Raw genomic sequence first — 22,533 nt, 5'->3', positions numbered from 1 at the left:
GTAATGTTTAACCTGTCAGATGGGTATAGTCAGTTTTGTCAGCTATTATCATAAAATGCCTTTAGAAAATTCCTTGCAACCTGTATATTTTGTTGTGGATAAATTATGTGGGAAGCGAGAGTGTTTCTGTACCAATAGCAATAACGATCCATGCTATGGCCATGTCATGATAATGTTCGGTCCTTCACAGAAAACATGCTTGTAGTGTGCATGGTTAAGCATATATGTTATCAAGGTCCAGGATTTATTGACACAGGTTGATCATACGCTGAATAATCCAACCACATTTTTGTTTGGAAGTGGAAAGAAATAATAAAAGTTGCATTAATTGCAATGTGTAAAAAGAGTTGAGATACCGTATTATAATGTTGCTGCATGTCACTGTGGTATATATCATGTCTTGATTGGTGAATATGTTAGTTTGTGACTTTATTTGACGCAGAAATAATTTGTGAATGCATAATTCCGACTGGTAACTACGCACTTCGTCCGAGCACGCGTCATGCAAGCCATCTTAAATTACCACCTAAAATGTCATTTGGCAACCTAAAAAGCTGCCAAGGTTGCCTGGCTGGCAACAGGGAAAAAAGGTTAAGCGAGAGCCCTGGTATGGATGTGCGGGGATCGCTGGTCGGCGAAGACTCGGTGGGCTGAAGGGCCTGTTTCCGAGCTGTATCTCTAAACTAAACACAAAACTAAATTCCATCAACCATTCCTCCGCCCACCTGGCCAATCGATCCATGATCCTGCTGCAATCTTTCAAAACCATCTTCACTGTCTGCAAAACCACTAACTTTAGTTTCATCAGCAAACTTGCTAATCTTGCCCTGTATGTTCTCATCCAAATCATTGATGTAGATAATCCTCCGACATTTTCGGAGGATTATCCAATGGGATCCCGACACCAGTCACATCTTCCCATTTCCACCCTTTCTGCCTTCCGCAGAGACCTTTCCCTCCACAACTCCCTGATCAACTCATCCCTTCCCACCAAAACCATCCCCATCCCAGGTACTTTCCCCTGCATGAGATGCAACACTTGTCCCAACACCTCCTCCCTTGACTCTCTCCAGGGACCACAACAGTCCTTTCCGGTCAGACAGAGGTTCACTTGCATCTCCTCCAACCTCATCTACTATATCTGCTGTTCAGATGTGGACTCTTAACATCGGTGAAACCAAACGTAGATTAAGCGCTCGTTTCGCTGAACATCTTCGCTCAGTCCGGCTGGATCCACCTGAACTCCCAGTTGCTAAACACGTTAATTCTCCTTCCCATTCCCACACTGACCTTTCTGTCTTAGGTCTCCTCCATTGTCAGAGTGAGGCAAAATGCAAATTGGAGGAATAGCATCTCATATTTCACTAGGGCAGCTTACAGCCCAGGAGTATGACCATTGATTTCTTGAACTTCAAGTAACCCCGGCATTCCCTCTCTAACTCCATCTCCCCCTCCCCCCATCCCCCCCCCCCCCCCCCGTCCAAGTCACATCAGCTTCTCGTTTTCACCCAACAAACAGTTCACAATGGCCTGTTTCCTTTATCATCATTACTTTTTTTCATATCTTTCAGTCATTGTTCTTTATCTCTCTACATCATTGTCTATATCTCTCGTTTCCCTTTCCCCTGACTAGACTGAAGAAGGGTCTCTACTCGAAACGTCACCCATTCCTTCATTCCAGATATGTTGCCTGTCCCGCATAGTTACTCCAGCTTCATTTATCGGAAATCGGCATCGGAAATGTCCTCGTTCTTCAGGGAACGGGGATTCCCCTCCGCCACCATAGATGAGGCTCACACCAGGGTCTCATCCATACCCCGCAACACTGCTCTCTCTCCCCATCCCCGCACACGCAACAAGGGCAGAGTCCCTCTGGTCCTCACCTTTCACCCCACCAGCCGGCAAATACAACACATAATCCTCCGCCATTTCCGCCACCTCCAACGTGACCCCACCACTCGCCACATCTTCCCATCTCCCCCCATGTCTGCCTTCCGCAAAGACCGCTCCCTCCGCAACTCCCTCGTCAATTCTTCCCTTCCCTCCCGCACCACCCCCTCCCCGGGCACTTTCCGTTGCAACCGCAAGAAATGCAACACCTGTCCCTTCACCTCCCCCCTCGACTCCATTCAAGGTCCCAAGCAGTCGTTCCAGGTGCGACAAAGGTTCACCTGTATCTCCTCCAACCTCATCTACTGCATCCGCTGCTCTAGATGTCAGCTAATTTACATCGGTGAGACCAAGCGTAGGTTGGGCGACCGTTTCGCCGAACACCTCCGCTCAGTCCGCCTTAACCTACATGACCTCCCGGTGGCTCAGCACTTCAACTCCCCCTCCCATTCCCAATCCGACCTCTCTGTCCTGGGTCTCCTCCATTGCCAGAGTGAGCAACAGCGGAAATTGGAGGAACAGCACCTCATATTCCGTCTGGGGTCCTTGCGCCCTTATGGCATCAACATTGAATTCCCCCAATTTGGCTAGCCTGTGCTGTCCCCTCCCCTTCCTTCACCCTCTAGCTGTCTCCTCCCACCCTCCCATCCGCCCGCCCTCGGGCTCCTCCTCCTCCCTTTTTCCTTCTTTCTTTCCCCACCCCCCATCAGTCTGAAGAAGGGTTTCGGCCCGAAACGTCGCCTATTTCCTTCGCTCCATAGATGCTGCTGCACCCACTGAGTTCCTCCAGCAATTTTGTGTACCTTCATTTATTACTACTTCATTTGTGAACTTAGCTGTCAAATTTGAGTTGTGACTGCCTCTAGTAAACAACATTTTCCAAATAAATGGAAGTTGTGTTTAGTATGTATATTTCAATGTATTTTTAACATTGACTATTGTCAGCATTTCCCTTGTGCTAATAAGGTTGGTTTGTTCTGTTTCGTAATATAGAACCACGTGATCTTGATGTAAATCTAATCTAAAACTACAAGGATTAGTTGTGAAACATCTGCAACCACAATATATATTATTGAATTTTTTAAGATTTATTGGCTGATTGTTTTAATAAAATATCATAATATTTTTCTAGATATATCAATTTGAACTCTTTTCAGACATAACTACATCAGATGAAGGTACCATTTTGCCAAGTTTGAGGTACTTTCCTGACCAACAACAAAGGAAACACAGGGAAATGAAACTGAATGTAATTCTTCTATCAGAGCATCAAATACAGGTGGCATGTCAGATTAACTTTTTGGCAGTCGGCTGACTTCCTTGTTTAACTGTTTTTTGTAGTTTGCTAAAAACCCCATCCTTTCTGAGCCTGATCCATGTCTTCTTTTTTGGATGGTATTAGTCGTTAATGATATTAGGCTGTCTTTTTGAGGCAATGCTTCCCGTCGATCTCTTCAATGGTTGGGAGATCAACACCTGTGATGGACCAGGCAATGTCTACCACTCTCCGTAACCTTTCATTCTTGAACGTTCAAGTTACTGAACCAGACTATGATGCAACCAGTCAGAAAGCTCTATAGGTAGACAAAAGTGCTGGAGAAACTCAGCGGGTGCGGCAGCATCTATGGAGCGAAGGAAATAGGCAACGTTTCGGCCAAAACCCTTCTTCAGACTGATGTAAGGTGGAGGGGGGGGGGAGAAGAAAGGAAGAGGAGGAGCCAGAGGGCTGAGGGAGAGCTGAGAAGGGGAGGAGACAGTGAGGGCCCAATAAGTCAATGTTCATGCTGCTGGGGTATAAACTGCCCAAGCGAAATATGAGGTGCTGCTCCTCTAATTTCTGGTGGTCCTCACTCTGGCCATGGAGGAGGCCCAGGACAGCAAGGTCGGATTCGGAATGGGAGGGAGAGTTGAAGTGCTGAGCCACCGGGAGATCAGGTTGTTTATTGCGGACCGAGCGGAGGTGTTCGGCGAAGCGATCGCCAAGCCTACGCTTGGTCTCACCGATGTAGATCAGCTGACATCTAGAGCAGCGGATGCAATAGATGAGGTTGGAGGAGGTGCAGGTGAACGTCTGCCGCACCAGGAACGAATGCTTGGGTCCTTGAATGGAGTCAAGGGGGGGAATGTAAAGCGACAAGTGTAGCATTTCTTGCGGTTGCAATGGAAAGTGCCCGGGGAGGGGGTGGTAAGGGTGAGAAGGGACAAATTGACCTAGGAGTCATGGAGGGAGCGGTCTTTGCAGAAAGCAGACAGGGGAGGAGATGGGAAGATGTGGCGAGTGGTGGGGTCACGTTGGAGGTGACGAAAATGACGGAGGATTATTTGTTGTGTCACGGCTAGTATGGTGGAAGGTGAGGACTAGGGGGATTCTGCCCTTGTTGGTGGGAGAGAGAGCAGTGTTTCGGGGTATGGAAGAAACCCTGGTGAGAGTCTCATCTATAGTAAGGGAGGGGAACCCCCGTTCCCTGAAGAATTGTGGAACACCTCATCCTGGGAGCAGATGCTGCGTAGATGGAGGGATTGTGAGTAGGGGATGGAGTCCTTACAGGAAGCAGGGTGGGAAGAAGTGTAGTCTAGATAGCCATGGGAGTCAGTGGGTTTATAGTGGATGTCAGTCACAAGTCTATCACCTGCGATGGAGATAGTGAGGTCAAGAAATGGTAGGGAAGTGTCGGAAGTTCCCTACTTATAGGGAGGTTTCACGGCAGTCGGGTCACGACCCATGACCCGTACTGTTGCTACGCTACTCCAAATGGAGTACACGCGATGAACTGCAGGTAGGCACTTACCATTGTTTGTAGCGTAGCGGGCCTGTTAAAACCCGCCGAAAATGTCAATTTTTACGCTATAAATAATTATGGAAATCGGGATAGCGTGTGAGACATTTAACCTACTTCAGAATTCCAAAAGTGAGGAGAAATTATGGTAGATAGAAGCGAGAGCTGAAGGGACAACAACAGTCAGAGTGCTTAACGAACATTGGCCGTTTGCTCACTGCATTTCATCAACTAAGGCATTATTTGTGTTTTTTTCTTGATTCCTTTGGCATCTAAAAAGTTTCAGAAGTGATAAATCTGGCTGTAATTTTTTTAAATCGCCCATGGTTCTCAAGTGGGTTTTTACATACAAAATGAAAACGCATCTGAAGAAAAATTTACAGCCAGATTTATCACTTCTGAGACTTTTTAGATACCAAAGGAATCAAGAAAAAACACAAATAATGCCTTACTGTTGATGAAATGCAGTGAGCAAACGCGATAATTCCCAATATTTTCAATTCCGATATCAGCACAGCCAATGTTTACCAAGCACTTTAGCTGCTGTTGTCCCTTCAGCTCTCGCTTCTCTTTACCTACATTTCGCTTCACTTTTGGAATTCTGAAGTTGGGTACATGTCTCTCACACTTACCCCGACTTCCACAATTTTTTTCATCGCAAAAAATCAACATTTTAGCGATCTTTAACAGGTAGGAAAGTACGCGTTTCTTGCATTGATAACATATACCGGAAGTTACGGATGTCCTCCAGATGGATTGCGCGGCTGTGCGTCAAGCCCTATGACCCAGTGACCTTACGTGCAACCCCCCTATAAGAACTCAGCAAATCAAGCTGGATATATGGAGGCAAAGGGCGACCCTGTGTTTCTCCCCGAAATGGCAACTGCCCCATTGTGGAGTTCTTGGCAATCCGGCAATGTCCCCGTCAGCTGTAGCAGAGTTGGGTACAGTCTGGTCCCTCAGCTCACCCAGAGTCACTGACCGCGATGCACCGGCACCAGACCCCCACACCAGGGTGATTGACCCCCCCCCCAGGCCGCGGGGACACACGATCCAGGGCCCGCGAGTATGGAATCAGTCAGCGTGTAGTCCGAATGCTGGCTGTACTGGCAGCCATAGTGCTTACCTGACGTTCACCGCTTGTACTCCAGAAGGCGTTGTGTGACAACAGTACGGGTCACGGGTCGTGACCTCGACTACTGTGCAACCTCCCTATTAATCACTGGAATGTTCTACTCCAGAGGATAGCAGATGATGAATCATTATGTAAACTCAAAGCTAATAGTAACTCATTCTTGGACTATAGGGCAAGCAAAGCTCATGGGGAACAGGTGGAAAAGCGGAATTAAGGTAAACGATCAGTTGATTAAATAACTGAGTGGGATTAAAGTTGTTCTATAAATCACCATTTCTAAAAGCAAAATTCCAGTTGTACAGCTTTTTTTTAATTAAAAATTTAAATTAAGAAATCTGCTTAAATATCCCGACTAAAGCAGTCAAAAAATGGAAATATTTATTTCTGAAATCCAAGCTGAAATAATTCCAAATGGGCGAAAGATGTTGTTTTCAAAGAAACAACGTACAACATTCTCTCAGTCAGAGAAGTAAACAAAGCCACACACGAGACGTGATGCACACCAATCCCGATGGGCGCGGGAGAGCCAAAGGAACTACGTGCGGGGGCGCGTTATTAAATTAAGTTAATATTTATCTACGGACATACCATTCTGTTATAAAACGGGCCTGGTCTTTTCCCCTCGAGCCACTGATCAAACTGAAAGTAAAAGCTTTGACGCAGCAACATTTCGGTTTCTTTTTCTCCCTCATCACAAATAAAACCCTGATTTGTGTCGGGTCTCACCCGAAACGTCCAGAGATGCTGCCTGTCCCGCTGAGTTACTCCAGCATTTTGTGTCTGTCTTCGGTGTAAAACCCTGAAGTTGGTTGGATTTTAATTCCTCGGCCGATGGATCTACCCCGGTCCCTGCCCGGCCCGGATCGCAATCTGGCTCAGCAGCCGCCACATATCCCCGCTATCTGGCCATCCAGCCGCCCTGCCCCGCTCACCGCGCCGCGCTCCTCCTCTGCCTCCCTCTCCAACCGCTCACCGCGCTCCGACCAGCCGCTCACCGCGCTCCACGGGCCGTCCAGCCGCTCTGCTCTGCCCCGCTCCCCGGGCGGGCCGCGCTTCTCCTCTGCCCCGCTCAACGCGCTCCACCAACTGCCGCAAAGGTGCGCTGTCGCAAAGAGACTCGGGCCTCGCCGGGGTTTCTCGGGTGTGCGGGCAGGGGCAGAGCGCGGCCCCGCTGGAGGAGGAGAAGGAGGAGGGCTGTGTGACTCTCACACTCTCACTGGTTAGATTACTTCAGTTGGGCTCAGCATGGTGGGACTTTTCCAGCTTCTGCAGATGCCTTCTGTACACTGTGTTTCGCACGGCTGACACCAGGCGCTGAAACAATCACGCAGTTCCGGAGATGGACACAACATACTGGAGTAAAAGCGGGCCAAGCAGCATCTCTGGAGGATAAGACACACAGTGGGTCAGGTAGCATATCTGGAGAAAAAGAATGGGTGACATTTAGGATACAGACCATTCTTCAGACTGAGAGTCAGGGGAAGGGGAATCTGGAGATATGGAAGGGTAAGGCATGAAAACGACAGATTAAAGCAGAGGTTCAAATTGAAAAGGAAATGTAGAATGGTTCATTGTTAGCTGAGGGGAAGGTGTGAGATTATATGTGATAAGACATATGGGATGAATGAAAGACTAACTTGCATCAATTTTAACACGAGGAGCCAGATTAGTAAGGCAGATGAACTTGGAGTGTTAATTAGCACATGGGAGTATGATATTGTTGCTATTGCAGAGACAGTTGAAAGAAGGTCAAGACTGGCACATCAACATGGTATAGAATCTTCAGATGTGTTGTAAAATGGATGGTGGTATTGTAATATTGATTGAGGAATCCATTGCTGCAGTAATGAGGAAGGATATCCTCGAAGGTTGTTCAAATAACATCTTATGGATGGAATTTAAGAAGAAAAACAGGATAATCACTTTGCTAAGGGGTTTACTTATTGGCCTCTAAACAGTCAGCAGGTGTTAGATGAGCAGATGTGTACAAAACTTGCATAGAGATGTAAAAGTAATGGGGTTATAAATGGTAGGTGATTTTAATTTTCCCAATTTTGAGAGTTCTCACTCTGAACTCTCTTTAATCCCCAATATTGCTTCAACAGAGTGTAAACTTCATCTCCTGCTCACACACATATTTGATATTCAATTTAACAATTTCAGGTGACAACCTTTTCCGTTTCAATATATATTTATTTTTGTTTCCTTCTGTCTTTTAACTGCTGATTTTAAAATTATTTATTACCTGGAAAGTACAGGAACATTCCTTCTGTTGTCACTATCCCATCTCCTGCTTGCAACTAATAACACATGTTTTCGGTTCTGATGCAGGATCACAAACCTGAAGGTTGAGTTTGTTTCTCCTTCCACGAATGCCACTTGACCTGCTGTATGTTTCTGACGTTTTCTGCTTCCATTTCAGTCTATCAGTTTGACTACTTGACCATCACAAGTTATTCCATCTTTGATGACTGTGACATCAGAGTACTGTACATGCTGAATCTTAAGTATACCCAAAGCTTTTCAAACAACAGATATCAGATATTATGGAGTTTAATCAGGAAAATGTTGAGGCCAAATATCAGATCAACCATGAACTCATTGCATGGGTGAAATAGGTGTGGCATGATACGGCCTACTGTAAGTATTTTTATTCATAAGATTATTGCCTCATATAGGTAAGATTTACCCGAGCTTACTCCGCAATGTAATAAGATCATAGCTGGCCTTTCAACCTCAGCACCAATTTCCTGTTCAATCCATTGATAATCAATAGTCTAATATTCAGAAATCTATTAGTCTCTGTCCTTAATATATTAAATGACTGAGCTGCCATGACTCTCTTCACCACAGAATTTGAAAGATTAACTGACTGCTTGAAGACATTTCTTCTCATCTTGGTCGTGAACAGCCGACCTATCATTTTGAGAGTTTGACTTCTTTAAACTGCTCTCCTAGGCAGGGGTAGAATTTTTCCTATCATCATTCCTACATCTACCCTCTCAATTTTCATGAGAATTAGCTGAATCACCTTTAATTCTTCTCAAGTCTAGAGTTATCAGCTATATCTTTGGATGCAGAGAAAGCATTTGATCAGGTCGAGTGGCAGTATTCATACATAGTACTCCAAAAATTTAATATGGGAGATAATTTTATTAGATGGGTAAAATTATTACAGGTGCACAACCTTTTATCCGAAGTTACAAATAACGAAAAGCTCCGAATAACGGACATTTTTTCGGTCCTTGAAGAAAGGTCCTTGAAGACGTTCACCGAGGGCGGCCCGCAGAGGTGACAGCGGAACCTCCGGTCGGTCCTCGAAGAAAGTGGAACTAAATCCCCACAGAAGCTGATGGTGTGCAAGGTACGTCTTGTTCTTGGGGTTGCAGATGAGGGGGCGCAGCTCGGGCTGTGACGTCTCCGGCCTCCCCCCTGTACAGGAGCTGAGACTGGGAACTGTGGGGTTGTTTGCAGTTGCAGAGGGAGGGGGCAAGGGCGGTACAGTTCCCAGTCTCAGCTCCTGTCCAAGGGGGGTGGCCGGAGACGTCAGGACCAACGGGACACCGACTGCAAGCACGGAGATCCCAGAGACTCACAGCCAGCAGCAACTCTAGCCCAGCCCCGCTCCAACTCCAGAGGAACCCGGGTTGCGGATGAGGGGGTGCAGCTCGGGCTGTGGGCGAACTGCCACTTGTCGCTGTAGCGGCCCATCGGGGAGCGGGTTCCTGTTGGTCCTGACGTCTCCGGCCACCCCCCGGACAGGAGCTGAGAGACGTCAGGACCACCAGAAGCCGCTCCCCGATGGGCCGCTACGGCGACAAGTGCCAGTTCGCCCACAGCCCGAGCTGCGCCCCCTCATCGGGACACCGACTCCCAGGCCCACTGCAAGCACGGAGATCCCAGATCAGCAACTCCAGCCCAGCCCCGCTCCAACTCCAGAGGAACACGCTCCCCGTAGGGGCAGAAGCTGATGGTGTGCAAGGTACGTCTTGTTCTTAGAAACATAGAAATTAGGTGCAGGAGTAGGCCATTCGGCCCTTCGAGCCTGCACCGCCATTCAATATGATCATGGCTGATCATCCAACTCAGTATCCCGTACCTGCCTTCTCTCCATACCCTCTGATCCCCTTAGCCACAAGGGCCACATCTAACTCCCTCTTAAATATAGCCAATGAACTGGCCTCGACTACCCTCTGTGGCAGAGAGTTCCAGAGATTCACCACTCTCTGTGTGAAAAAAGTTATTCTCATCTCGATTTTAAAGGATTTCCCCCTTATCCTTAAGCTGTGACCCCTTGTCCTGGACTTCCCCAACATCGGGAGCAATCTTCCTGCATCTAGCCTGTCCAACCCCTTAAGAATTTTGTAAGTTTCTATAAGATCCCCTCTCAATCTCCTAAATTCTAGAGAGTATAAACCAAGTCTATCCCGTCTTTCTTCATAACACAGTCCTGACATCCCAGGAATCCGTCTGGTGAACCTTCTCTGCACTCCCTCTATGGCAATAATGTCCTTCCTCAGATTTGGAGACCAAAACTGTACGCAATACTCCAGGTGTGGTCTCACCAAGACCCTGTACAACTGCAGTAGAACCTCCCTGCTCCTATACTCAAATCCTTTTGCTATGAAAGCTAACATACCATTCGCTTTCTTCACTGCCTGCTGCACCTGCATGCCTACTTTCAATGACTGGTGTACCATGACACCCAGGTCTCGCTGCATCTCCCCTTTTCCTAGTCGGCCACCATTTAGATAATAGTCTGCTTTCCTGTTTTTGCCACCAAAATGGATAACCTCACATTTATCCACATTATACTGCATCTGCCAAACATTTGCCCACTCACCCAGCCTATCCAAGTCACCTTGCAGTCTCCTAGCATCCTCCTCACAGCTAACACTGCCCCCCCAGCTTAGTGTCATCCGCAAACTTGGAGATATTGCCTTCAATTCCCTCATCCAGATCATTAATATATATTGTAAATAGCTGGGGTCCCAGCACTGACCCTTGCGGTACCCCACTAGTCACTGCCTGCCATTGTGAAAAGGACCCGTTTACTCCTACTCTTTGCTTCCTGTTTGCCAGCCAGTTCTCTATCCACATCAATACTGAACCCCCAATGCCGTGTGCTTTAAGTTTGTATACTAATCTCTTATGTGGGACCTTGTCGAAAGCCTTCTGGAAGTCCAGATACACCACATCCACTGGTTCTCCCCTATCCATGCAACTAGTTACATCCTCGAAAAATTCTATAAGATTCGTCAGACATGATTTACCTTTTGTAAATCCATGCTGACTTTGTCCAATGATTTCACCACTTTCCAAATGTGCTGCTATCCCATCTTTAATAACTGACTGTAGCAGCTTCCCCACTACCGATGTTAGACTAACTGGTCTGTAATTCCCCGTTTTCTCTCTCCCTCCCTTCTTAAAAAGTGGGGTTACGTTTGCTACCCGCCAATCCTCAGGAACTACTCCAGAATCTAAAGAGTTTTGAAAGATTATTACTAATGCATCCACTATTTCTGGAACTACTTCCTTAAGTACTCTGGGATGCAGCCTATCTGGCCCTGGGGATTTATCGGCCTTTAATCCATTCAATTTACCTAACACCACTTCCCGGCTAACCTGGATTTCACTCAGTTCCTCCATCTCATTTGACCCGCGGTCCCCTGCTATTTCCGGCAGATTATTTATGTCTTCCTTAGTGAAGACGGAACCAAAGTAGTTATTCAATTGGTCCGCCATATCCTTGTTCCCCATGATCAACTCACCTGTTTCTGACTGCAAGGGACCTACATTTGTTTTAACTAATCTCTTTCTTTTCACATATCTATAAAAACTTTTGCAGTCAGTTTTTATGTTCCCTGCCAGTTTTATTTCATAATCTATTTTTCCTTTCCTAATTAAGCCCTTTGTCCTCCTCTGCTGGTCTCTGAATTTCTCCCAGTCCTCTGGTATGCTGCTTTTTCTGGCTAATTTGTACGCATCATCCTTCGCTTTGATACTATCCCTGATTTCCCTTGTTATCCACGGATGCACTATCTTCCCTGATTTATTCTTTTGCCAAACTGGGATGAACAATTTTTGTAGTTCATCCATGCAGTCTTTAAATGTCTTCCATTGCATATCCACCGTCAACCCTTTTAGAATTAATTGGCAGTCAATCTTGGCCAATTCACGTCTCATACCCTCAAAGTTACCTTTCTTTAAGTTCAGAACCATTGTTTCTGATTTAACAATGTCACTCTCCATCCTAATGAAGAACTCAACCATATTATGGATTATTACCTTTGAGGTCCTACTTTTAAGTTTATCTCCTAGCTCCCTAAATTCATCTTGTAGGACCTCATCCCTTTTTTTACCTATATCGTTGGTGCCAATATGCACCACAACAACTGGCTGTTCACCCTCCCCCTCCAGAATGTTCTGCAGCTGTTCAGTGACATCCTTGACCCTTGCACCAGGGAGGCAACATACCATCCTGGAGTCTCGTTTGCGGCCGCAGAAACGCCTATCTATTCCCCTGACAATTGAATCCCCTATTACTATTGCCCTTCCACTCTTTTTCCCCCCCCTCATGTGCCGCAGAGCCACCCACGGTGCCATGAACTTGGCTGCTGCTGCATTCCCCTGATGAGCCATCTCCCTCAACAGTATCCAAAATGGTATACCTGTTTAGGAGGGAGATGACCGCAGGGGACTCCTGCACTACCTGCCTACTGCTTTGCTGGCTATTGGCCACCCGTTCCCTTTCTGTCCTCTTACCTTTTACCTGCGGTGACCAACTCGCTGTACGTGCTATCCACGACTTTCTCAGCATCGTGGATGCTCCAGTATGAATCCAGCCGCAGTTCCAATCGTTCAATGCGGTCTGCCAGGAGCTGCAGCTGTACACACTTCCTGCAAACGTAGTCACCAGGGACACCGACCATATCCCTGATCTCCCACATGTTGCAGGCTGAGCAAACCACGGGGCCAATCTCCACTGACATATCTTACTCCCAAATTAACTCTATATTAAATATTAAAAAACACAAAACTTTATCCTTTAAACTTTACTAATAATTACTAATAAATACTGTACACTCAACTCCCAGAATCCTTAACTCCCAGAATCCTTAACCTGAAGGCAGAAATGTAAAAATGTAAACCCGGTCCTCTTCCACCAATCAGAGGCTTCCACCAGAATCCTTCTCTGGAACATTGCCGATTTTGGTGTCAGGTACTCCTCCCTTCGCACCAACGGCTCCCTGGGCCTCTGTGAAAGCAAGCCCCGCAATGTATTTTATACTTACAGCGCAGGTACTCCTCCCCTCGCACCAACGGCTCCCTGGGCCTCTCCCAACGGCTCCCTGGGCCTCTTGGGGTGGCGCAGCTCGGGCTGTGGGCGAACTGCCACTTGTCGCCGTAGCGGCCCATCGGGGAGCGGATTCCTCTGGAGTTGGAGGGACAGGGAGACACAGCGGCTTTTGAGAATGGTCCTTCTCAACAGATGGAATGGATAAGAATGGAGAAAGGATTGTTCTCATGATTTAGGAGCGATCCTCTTCTCCCCGATAAAATTGAACAACACATTATATAAGAAGAATCCAATTATACATAATATAATACGAATTTGGAGACAAATAAAATTAACTTTAAAATTAAGAAACCTATCAGTACTAACACCAATAGTGAATAACCCGGTATTTAAACCATCTCTTATGGATAAAACATATAGACAATGGGAAAGATTGGGAGTTAAAAAGGTAGGTGACATGTATGAAATGGGAAATATATTATCATTTCAACAATTAAAATTAAAATTTAAACTGAATAACAACCAATACTTTAAATATTTACAGATATGCGACTTTATGAAGAAATATATACCAAGATTTCAGAGTATAATGATAAACCCACTGGAAGAAGCAATGAATAACAAGGCGGACTCACAAAAATTAATATCATATCTATATAATAGTATTCTAAACAGAGAATTACCATCAACAGAGGCAATTAGAGAAGATTGGGAAAAAGAATTAATGATAAAATTTTCAAAAGAAACATGGGGAAAGTATTTGATATATATACATAAATGTTCGATTAATGCTAGACACAATTTAGTTCAATTTAAAATATTACATAGATTATATTCAAAAACTAGGTTGAATAAATTCTATGCAAATATTTCTCCCATCTGTGATAAATGTCTCAAAATGCCAATATTACACACTCTTTTGTTTCTTGCACAAAACTTTATAAATTTTGGTGTGATATATTTGATATATTCACTAATCTATTTAAGATAAAAAATGGAACCTAATCCTGAAATGATTATATTTGGAGTAATGGGAGACGGGAACAAATTAAATATACCCCAAAATTCATGTTTTAATTATGGTTTAATAACAGCAAAAAAACTTATACTTAAATTTTGGAAAAATGCTACTATACCAACATTTAAAATGTGGTCCAGTAATATGTTGGACACAGCCCACTTGGAAGAAATGAGACTCCTCCTAATAGACAAACAAGACCAATTCTTAACGGGTTGGTCTCCATTTAGTGATTTCTTGGATTCATCTGGTGCAACAGTATCGTAAAAATTTAAAGTTTCAGGTATGGGTGAAAGATGATCAAGAATATAAAAAAGCATCTCCTTGTGGCGATTGGACAATCTCCCTCCTGCTTCACTTTCTTACTTATTTCTTTTCTTTACTATTTCCTTTTCTCTCTCTCACACACACTAGACTTGCCTCTATTCTTTACTATCTCTTATTTCTCACTTAAAAAAAAAAAAGGAAGTTGTACAGAGAATGTATTATGATAACATAATTTTGAGAACCTGTAAAAAGGTACCACTGTATTGTACTTACTTCTAATAAATAAATAAATAAATAAAAAAGAAGACATTTTTTTCTCATCTTGGTGGTGAACAGCCGACCTATCATTTTGGTTTCGGCCCGAAACGTCGCCTATTTCCTTCGCTCCATAGATGCTGCTGCACCCGCTGAGTTCCTCCAGCAAGTTTGTGTACCTATCATTTTGAGAGTTTGACTTCTTTAAACTGCTCTCCTAGGCAGGGGTAGAATTTTTCCTATCATCATTCCTACATCTACCCTCTCAATTTTCATGAGAATTAGCTGAATCACCTTTAATTCTTCTAAAGTTTAGAGATAATAGGCCCAGTCTTTCAATTTCTCCATTCATGGCTTAATCTGGTGAACATTCACTGGTAAATTTTTCCTTGGATATGGAGAATTGACCTATATGCAATATTTCAAATACAATCCCACCCGACCAAAGACCCTAACTAATTTCTGCATGACATTTTTACTCTTTTCTTCAAATCCTCTTGCCATAAGGGTCGACAAAAATTCTGGAGAAACTCAGCAGGTGAGGCAGCATCTACAAAGTGAAGGAAATAGGCAACTTTTCAGGTCGAAACCCTTCTTCAGACTGCTGTGAGTGTGGGGGGGCGGGAAGAAGAAAGGAAGAGGTGGAAACAGTGGGCTGAGAGAGCTGAGAAGGGGAGGAGAAAGCAGGGACTACCTGAAATTAGAGGTCAATGTTCATACCGCTGGGGTGTAAACTGCCCAAGCAAAATATGAGGTGCTGCTCCTCCAATTTACGGTGGTCCTCACTCGCCATGGACGAGGCCCAGGACAGAAAGGTCGGATTCGGAATGGGAGGGGGAGTTGAAGTACTCCGGTAGGTTAATGCAAACCGAGCAGAGGTGTTGGGCGAAGCGATCGCCAAGCCTATGCTTTGTCTCACTGATGTAGACCAGCTGACACCAGAGCAGCGGATGCAATAGATAAGGTTGGAGTAGGTGCAGGTGAACCTCTGCCGCACCTGGAAAGACTGCTTGGGTCCTTGAATGGAGTCAAGGGGGGGAGGTAAAACGACAAGTGTTGCATTTCTTGTGGTTGCAAGGGAAAGTGTCAGGAGAGGGGGTGGTTTGGGTGGGAAGGGACGAATTGACCAGGGAGTTATGGAGGAAGTGGTCTCTGCGGAAAGCAGGCAGGGGAGGAGATGGGAAGATGTGGCCGATGGTGGGATCCCGTTGGAGGTGGCGAAAATGTTGGAGGATTATTTGTTGTATGTGACGGCTGGTCGGGTGGAAGGTGAGGACAACATAGAAACATAGAAAATAGGTGCAGGAGGAGACCATTCGGCCCTTCGAGCCAGCACCGCCATTCATTGTGATCATGGCTGATCGTCCCCTATCAATAACCCGTGCCTGCCTTCTCCCCATATCCCTTGACTCAACTAGCCCTAACAAGGGGGACTCTGCCCTTGTTACGAGTGGGGGATGGGGAGTGAGAGCAGAGTTACGGGCTGTAGAAGAGACCCTGGTGAGAGCCTCATCTACAGTAGAAGGGGGGAACCCCCGTTCCCTTAAGAATGAGGACATCTCCGATGAGGTGTGGAACACCTCATCCTGGGTGCAGATGCGGCATAGACGGAGGAATTGGGAGTAGGGGATGAAGTCCTTACAGGAAGAAGTGTAGTCCAAATAGCCATGGGAGTCAATGAGTTTATCGTGGATGTCGGTCACCTGCGATGGAGATAGTGAGGTCTAGAAATGGTAGGGAAATGGCGGAAATGGTCCAGGTGTATTTGAGTGCCGGATGGAAGTTAGTGGTGAAATGGATGAAGTCAGTGAGTTGTGTGTGGGTGCAGGAGGTAGCACCAATGCAGCGGAGGTAGAGTTTGGGGATAGGGCCCTGGTAAGCCTCGAACAAAGATTGTTCGACGTACCCTACAAAGAGACAGGCATAGCTAGGGCCCATGCGCGTGCCCATAGATACGCCTTGTATTTGGAGGAAATGGGAGGAGTCAAACGAAAAGTTGTTGAGGGAATAAAAGTTGCAATAAAGGTCAATATACTGTTTACTTTCCTCATTTTTTCCTGTGCCTTTTAATGATGCATATACAATGACATCCATAAACCCCCAAATTCTAACATCTGTCAATCTCTCACATTAAAAATAAACATTTTGCTAATATTATGCCTGTAGATGACCTCACATTTTCTACATTATTTTCTAGGTGCCATAACTTCACCCATTTATTTAACCTATCAATTTCTCCCTTGAAGCCTATCTGCATCCTCACAATTTGTTTAATTGGAAAACTTGAATATATTATACTTGGCTCCCCAATCCAAGTTAGTGATAAGGATCAGGAATAGACGGCATTACATACACTTCCCATTCCAAACACAGTTTATTCCAACCCTGTTTTCAGTCAATTAACAATTCTTAATTCTGGTTGGCTCTAATTTGCTTTGGTGACCTACTGTGTGGTATTTTAACAAAGACCTTCTTAAATTCCAAATACAAGCATCTGTGGTTCGTTCTTATCAATGACATGGTATTTATGATTCCCTTTTGTAAATAGACATTAACTTGGGCCTGACCTATTATTATCCAAATGAAGGGCCTTGACCCCCAAAAAACACCTATTCGCATCCTTCAGTGATGCTGCCTGACTTGCTGAGTTACTCCAGCACTTTGGGTTTTTTTTTTTGTTGTAAACCAGCATCTGCAGTTCCTTTTGTCTCTGCTACTACTACTTTAATAATAGATTTCGGCATCAATGTCAGCTAACTGGTCTGAGGATCCCCTTTTCTCTCACCCTTTGTTCTTAAAAAGTAGGACTTTTTAATGAAATGTTAATTTCTGTCACTGGATAGCTTGGTTAGATGCACGAATAGTTTTTGAGCATTGGAGCCTTTACTCTCAGTATATTGGAATATGTTGATATACAATTGTAATATGGCTGTCAAGTGGATTGAATCAAATTGAGTGAAGACTAGCTTCTGGGATGATGGCTGCCAGGTAGTGGGTCATCACGATATGATACGATCAAACTTTATTCATCTTCGGTGGGAAATTGGTCTGCCTACAGTCACAACACACAAGGTACACAAAAACTTGAAATTAAAAGCGAAAACAAAAAGATAAAAGGAAAAACATTGTTGGCTGGCTGCCGTGTGCACAGCGCCGTCACCGGAATAAATGAACAAACAAACAAACAAGCACAGACTTATCCCCTGGGCAGAAGATTCTAAACTAGAGTGCCCCCTCCCCCCCACACCGGGTCCCCATTGTTCTTCACGGCGGTCCCCCCAAGCCGGATCCCCATTGTCTACCCCTCCCCCCTCACGCTCATCGACCTTGAGGTCCCACCGCCACTGAGGCTCCCGTTGCCGCCAAGGCCCACGCTGCTGTCGAGGCCAAAGCTGCCGCTGCCGAGGCCCCACTGCTGCCACCGAGTCTCCCGCTGCTGCCGAGGCACCCGCTGCCGAGTGTCTCCCATGGCACTACTGGCTGAAGCTGATTGCGGATGCTTCAGTTTTCTTGTGCTAAATTACAAAGAGTATCTAAGGTGACTTTCCAACCTATCATGACCTTTCTCTCTTGCTCTCTTCGCCACCCATCCCACCTGACATTTCCATCTTTGGTTTAAGCCAGCATTTGCAGTTCCGTCCTACACTTTTAAAATCTTGAATCTTGCTTTATCTCTAACTTATCAGTTCTGATGTTTGAATGGTGTACAAATAGGGACATAGGCTGATATCACACAGATATGTGTCCTCTCCATTGGATACACCAAAATTTATAAATTTGTATCAATTAAAAATATATTGTACTGAGATGTTAGCAGATTGAAAACATATTTTCCCTGAACTTTATGTTCCAGCAATCCTGTTTGATTATATAATGGTTGACTGTATTCGGGTAATTCATGTGGCATTTGAACACAGCAACATACTTGTTACAGCTTTGTTTCTCCCGTAAATTATGTTCCTCACTGGGAGAAGAGAAACGCTATGGGAGATTCGAAATATGCAAGAGTGCTTTACTTGAGCTGGGAAAAGCTGTCTTGCCATGCATTGTTTACAGCTCACATTGAAAATGTATATACTGCATTGTTCAGCACCACTCCTCGTGGTAATTTATAAAAAAAAGTTAAGCTTCTCCATTGTTCATGAAGAATCTGCGTGGAACAAGGAAATGCATTTAATAGAACGTTGTTAACAACTATCATGGTCCCCAGTAGAATAAAATTGAATCTTTGCTGCTAACCTTCATACAATCAGTCTCCAGTTAAATGCCTCTCCATTCATGTTGTCTATATTTTACAAATCACATTTTCAAGCCAAGAACTATCACTCCTGTTTTACTTTTAAAGGTTGTTTCTAATATCCAGTTATCAGCTAATAAACTGGTATTTGTTTACTTGTGCACCTTTCCGTAGTTCTGTAGTTATTGTCATTTAGCATTGCGACCACATTATTGTTTTGATATGCACCATTTCCCTGCACATTGATGGGAAACTTGGATCTGAAGTAACACCACTAAATACTACAAAAGGGCGCTTGGTGGGAACTCCATTTGCATTTGAATTTGCTATTTATGGTGATCAATAGATTCCTTTGTAAAATGATTCTATTGAAAAAGGGTGGTGAGAAAAGGCGTTGTTTGTAGAAGACACTGAAAGATTTCTTTGCTTGAACCCAGTAACAATTTCTCATGGAAACAGCGAGAGACTTGACCATGCATTAACATTTGTAATTTAAGAAATGTTGACATGTCAATTTATTCATAACAGGAGGGACAATGCAAGTAATAAAAATGAATATGCAGCTAGTTTTAAAATCTCTGAAAGTATGTTTCGAAATGTTAATTGTTATTCCCGACATCTAATTTTTAAATTGCATTTCATAATGATTAATATCTTTACAAACCTTCCATATTCAACATAGACCACTGGAGAATCAAAACATTTACATTTTCATAACTTTTCCTCATAAATACAGAGAAAGGGAACACGATGAACATGGTGATACAACACGAAACAAGCTCTTTTCCCCATCAAGTCAATGCTAACTATTACGTAGAGGAGAAATAAAGAACTGCAGATGCTGATTTACAAAAATAAAAGCATCGTTTTGGAGTAACTCAGTGGGTCAGGCAGCATATCCAGAGCACATGGACAGATTATGTTTTGGGTCGGATTCCTTCTCCAGCATTTTATGTCTAACTATGAAGTACACATTTATTCAAATTCTGCATTAAACTTTTATTCTCTGCATATTCCCTTCAACTCCCCAGATTTGACACCTGTGAGGGCTATTTATAGTGGCCAATTATCAACTCACAAGTCTTTTGGGATGTGGGAGTAAAGTGGAGCACCCAAAAGAAACTAACAGAGACTAATCTCCAGACAATCAGCACTGAAGGTCGGAAATTAATTTGGGTTGCTGGTGTTATGAGGCATTGTGCCACACAATTTGAATTTTAGAACACTTTCAATTTTGTTCTCATAGTCAAAATAATTATAGAAACATGGGCAACTCTTAAATTATATTACCTCGCACTACCAAGTAGGTTGCAAATTAGCCCCCAGCTTCTTTCCAATATGTTCTGCAATCCATTATATCCAATATTTGTCAATTATCATTACCTGTAGGGCTACACATTTTAAGCAGTGAATAGTTGAACTACAGAGGCCAATACTGTTCTTTATAGAATTCCTGGACCTTATTGAATGCAGGCCATAGACTACAGAATCCCAATTCTTTGGTTTGCTTCAGTTAACACAATACATAACTAGTGAAGCTGAATTTCTGATAGTTGACCGAAATATTAATTTCCTGATATTGGCATACAATGTTAAGGGGCAATCATTAAGCTAATTCTTGCTGGAGGATCACTACTGCCAAATGTAATTTATGGTGCAAATGCTATTTTCAATTTTTCAATCTAAGTCTTCTTGCACAAGTCTTGTAGCAGTGCACACGTACTGCTTCATCATCTGATGAATCGCAAAAGATTACTGTGGAATTGTCATTGACAATGGCGGTTCTTGAATTTGTGATGCAGGGAGTGAGATTTCAGATGAGTTGACTGGCCCCGTAACAATAGGCATATTTAGTAGTAAACCTAATTCTAGCAATCAATGCCTTTTCCATTGAAGTCATCTGACTAATTGTATCGGGGATATCTGGTGTCCCATCCTTAATGTCAATATAGTCAGTCACCTTAAATTTATTTCAAGGCTTATGTTTAAAGGCTACAATGAGATTTTGAACCGATGTTACAAACTCTAATTGAGGATTATTCATATTTTGGACTGGTTGACAAATTGAGCATTGTTAAGTAGGTTATTACAGAGTTAGGGCTTCTTAGAGTTATGTAAAAAGTTAATTATTCAGGTTGAATTTGTGCTGCCCTTTGAAGGTAGATGTCCCTTTAATTTACTCTTTCATTCCTCCCTTCCTGTATCCCCAAACTCTTTCCTTTTCCCTTACATTTATCTGTATTTGCAATCCCTTCACTCATGGCAATTGTGAAATCAAACATCTAGTTATCAACATTAATTTTCCTTGTTAATTTCTATTTCTATCCGGGCAATCCACCTCGGCAATTTTTAAACAATTTTACTAGGTTATGAAAGATCTGCTTTAAGGAACATCTACAAGTTCTGAAGAAGGATCTCGACCCGAAACGTCGCCCATTCCTTCTCTCCAGAGATGCTGCGTCCCGCTGAGTCACTCCAGCTTTTTGTGTCTACAACAAATTCAGACATGGCTGGGAGTCATCCTAATGCACATTAGAATGTCACGGCAACAGTGGACATTTGGAAATCATTAAAATAAATTCAATTATTTAAATATGCAGGGGTATCGAAATTAAGAAGACCCAAAAAGGCATTCTGTTTATCCCAACGTAATTTAAAACCCCTGCGATCTATTCAGGAAGTCAATTGTATTCAAAGGTTCACATGTGGAATTCACATGAATATTCATTCTGCAAATCTTGAGTATTTTGCATAATGACATTGCTTCACAAAACACAATGTCATTGTTGATTTATTTTGATTACATTGCTATCATGAACTGTTAGTATGTCTGTTTAGTCTTGCATACGCTGAGGAATAATTTATATTTGAAAATGATAGTCTGGGCATTCGATGACAAAAAGATGTTAAGAATGGCAAATTTAAAGTTTGCTTCAAGTCACATGGTTACAGGGCCAAAAAATATTACAGGGTTACAGGGCCAAAAAATAAATTAGGATTAATTTCTATATTGCATACATTTATAAAATAATGTAGGATTAATTTCTATATTGTATAACTTTATGACGATTAAATAAAAGTCGGCTATTATGGCAGGAGGATTGTAAATCATTCTCCAGCACTTTGTGCCTGTCTTTAATCAGAAAAAGAAACTGCGTTGGATTTTGGAAAGAAGCGATCAGCATTAGAAATGCGTGTTGTGCAAGGGGAATTAAACAAGTGAATGTTTCAGAGGCGAGAGTCGTCTTTGAAAGTGGCAGTAGACAGGTGGGAGGCTCAGCTGATGGGAATAAAGGTCAAGGGCGCTGCGGAGCGGGCTGCCATTCATTGAGCGAGGCAGCTGAGTGCTGGAGCGACGCGGCTCCCAGGCCGCCTGCAAGCGAGGGTGGGAGGGTGGGTGAGTCAGTCAGTTAACGCTCCGCCTGGTTGGCCGCCGCCTAGCGTATGAGCTGTGTTGCTCGGAGCCGGCGGCCAATTGCGGCCGAGAGCTGCCTGGTTGTGATGGTTTGGATTTAAAGAGCTGGGAGCCGGCGGTGAGGTGACAAACACCGGTGGTGGTGGTGGTAGTAGTAGTGGGCGGCGACCAGCGGCCAAAGGGACAAACGGTGAGTAACGGTGGCAGCCTCCCTCAACCACCCACAGGCTCTAGGACCG

The 22,533-nt window shown here is 44.1% G+C and overlaps 2 protein-coding genes across 5 annotated transcripts in view; one reads left to right on the top strand and one right to left on the bottom strand.

The window, feature by feature from the left end:
- Positions 1 to 6,929, bottom strand: part of marf1 (meiosis regulator and mRNA stability factor 1) — an 87,202-nt gene extending 80,273 nt beyond the window's left edge. For 2 of the 3 annotated variants that reach the window (XM_033040279.1, XM_033040281.1), the window contains exon 1: positions 6,798 to 6,929. The gene's annotated coding sequence lies outside the window, so the exon portion shown is untranslated. The remainder of the gene's footprint in view (positions 1 to 6,797) is intronic. The other variant, XM_033040282.1, reaches the window with a different exon arrangement.
- A 76-nt stretch (positions 6,930 to 7,005) lies between these two features.
- nde1 (nudE neurodevelopment protein 1) overlaps positions 7,006 to 22,533 on the top strand; it is a 57,543-nt gene continuing 42,015 nt past the window's right edge. Inside the window, exon 1 of one of the 2 annotated variants that reach the window (XM_033040288.1) lies at positions 7,006 to 7,212. The gene's annotated coding sequence lies outside the window, so the exon portion shown is untranslated. Of the gene's footprint in view, positions 7,213 to 22,314; positions 22,485 to 22,533 lie in introns of those variants that run through there. The other variant, XM_033040286.1, reaches the window with a different exon arrangement.

This window comes from Amblyraja radiata, chromosome 22 (genome assembly GCF_010909765.2).
Source record: "Amblyraja radiata isolate CabotCenter1 chromosome 22, sAmbRad1.1.pri, whole genome shotgun sequence".
Lineage (NCBI taxonomy): Eukaryota > Metazoa > Chordata > Chondrichthyes > Rajiformes > Rajidae > Amblyraja > Amblyraja radiata.
This window is presented reverse-complemented; position numbering and strand designations above follow the sequence as displayed.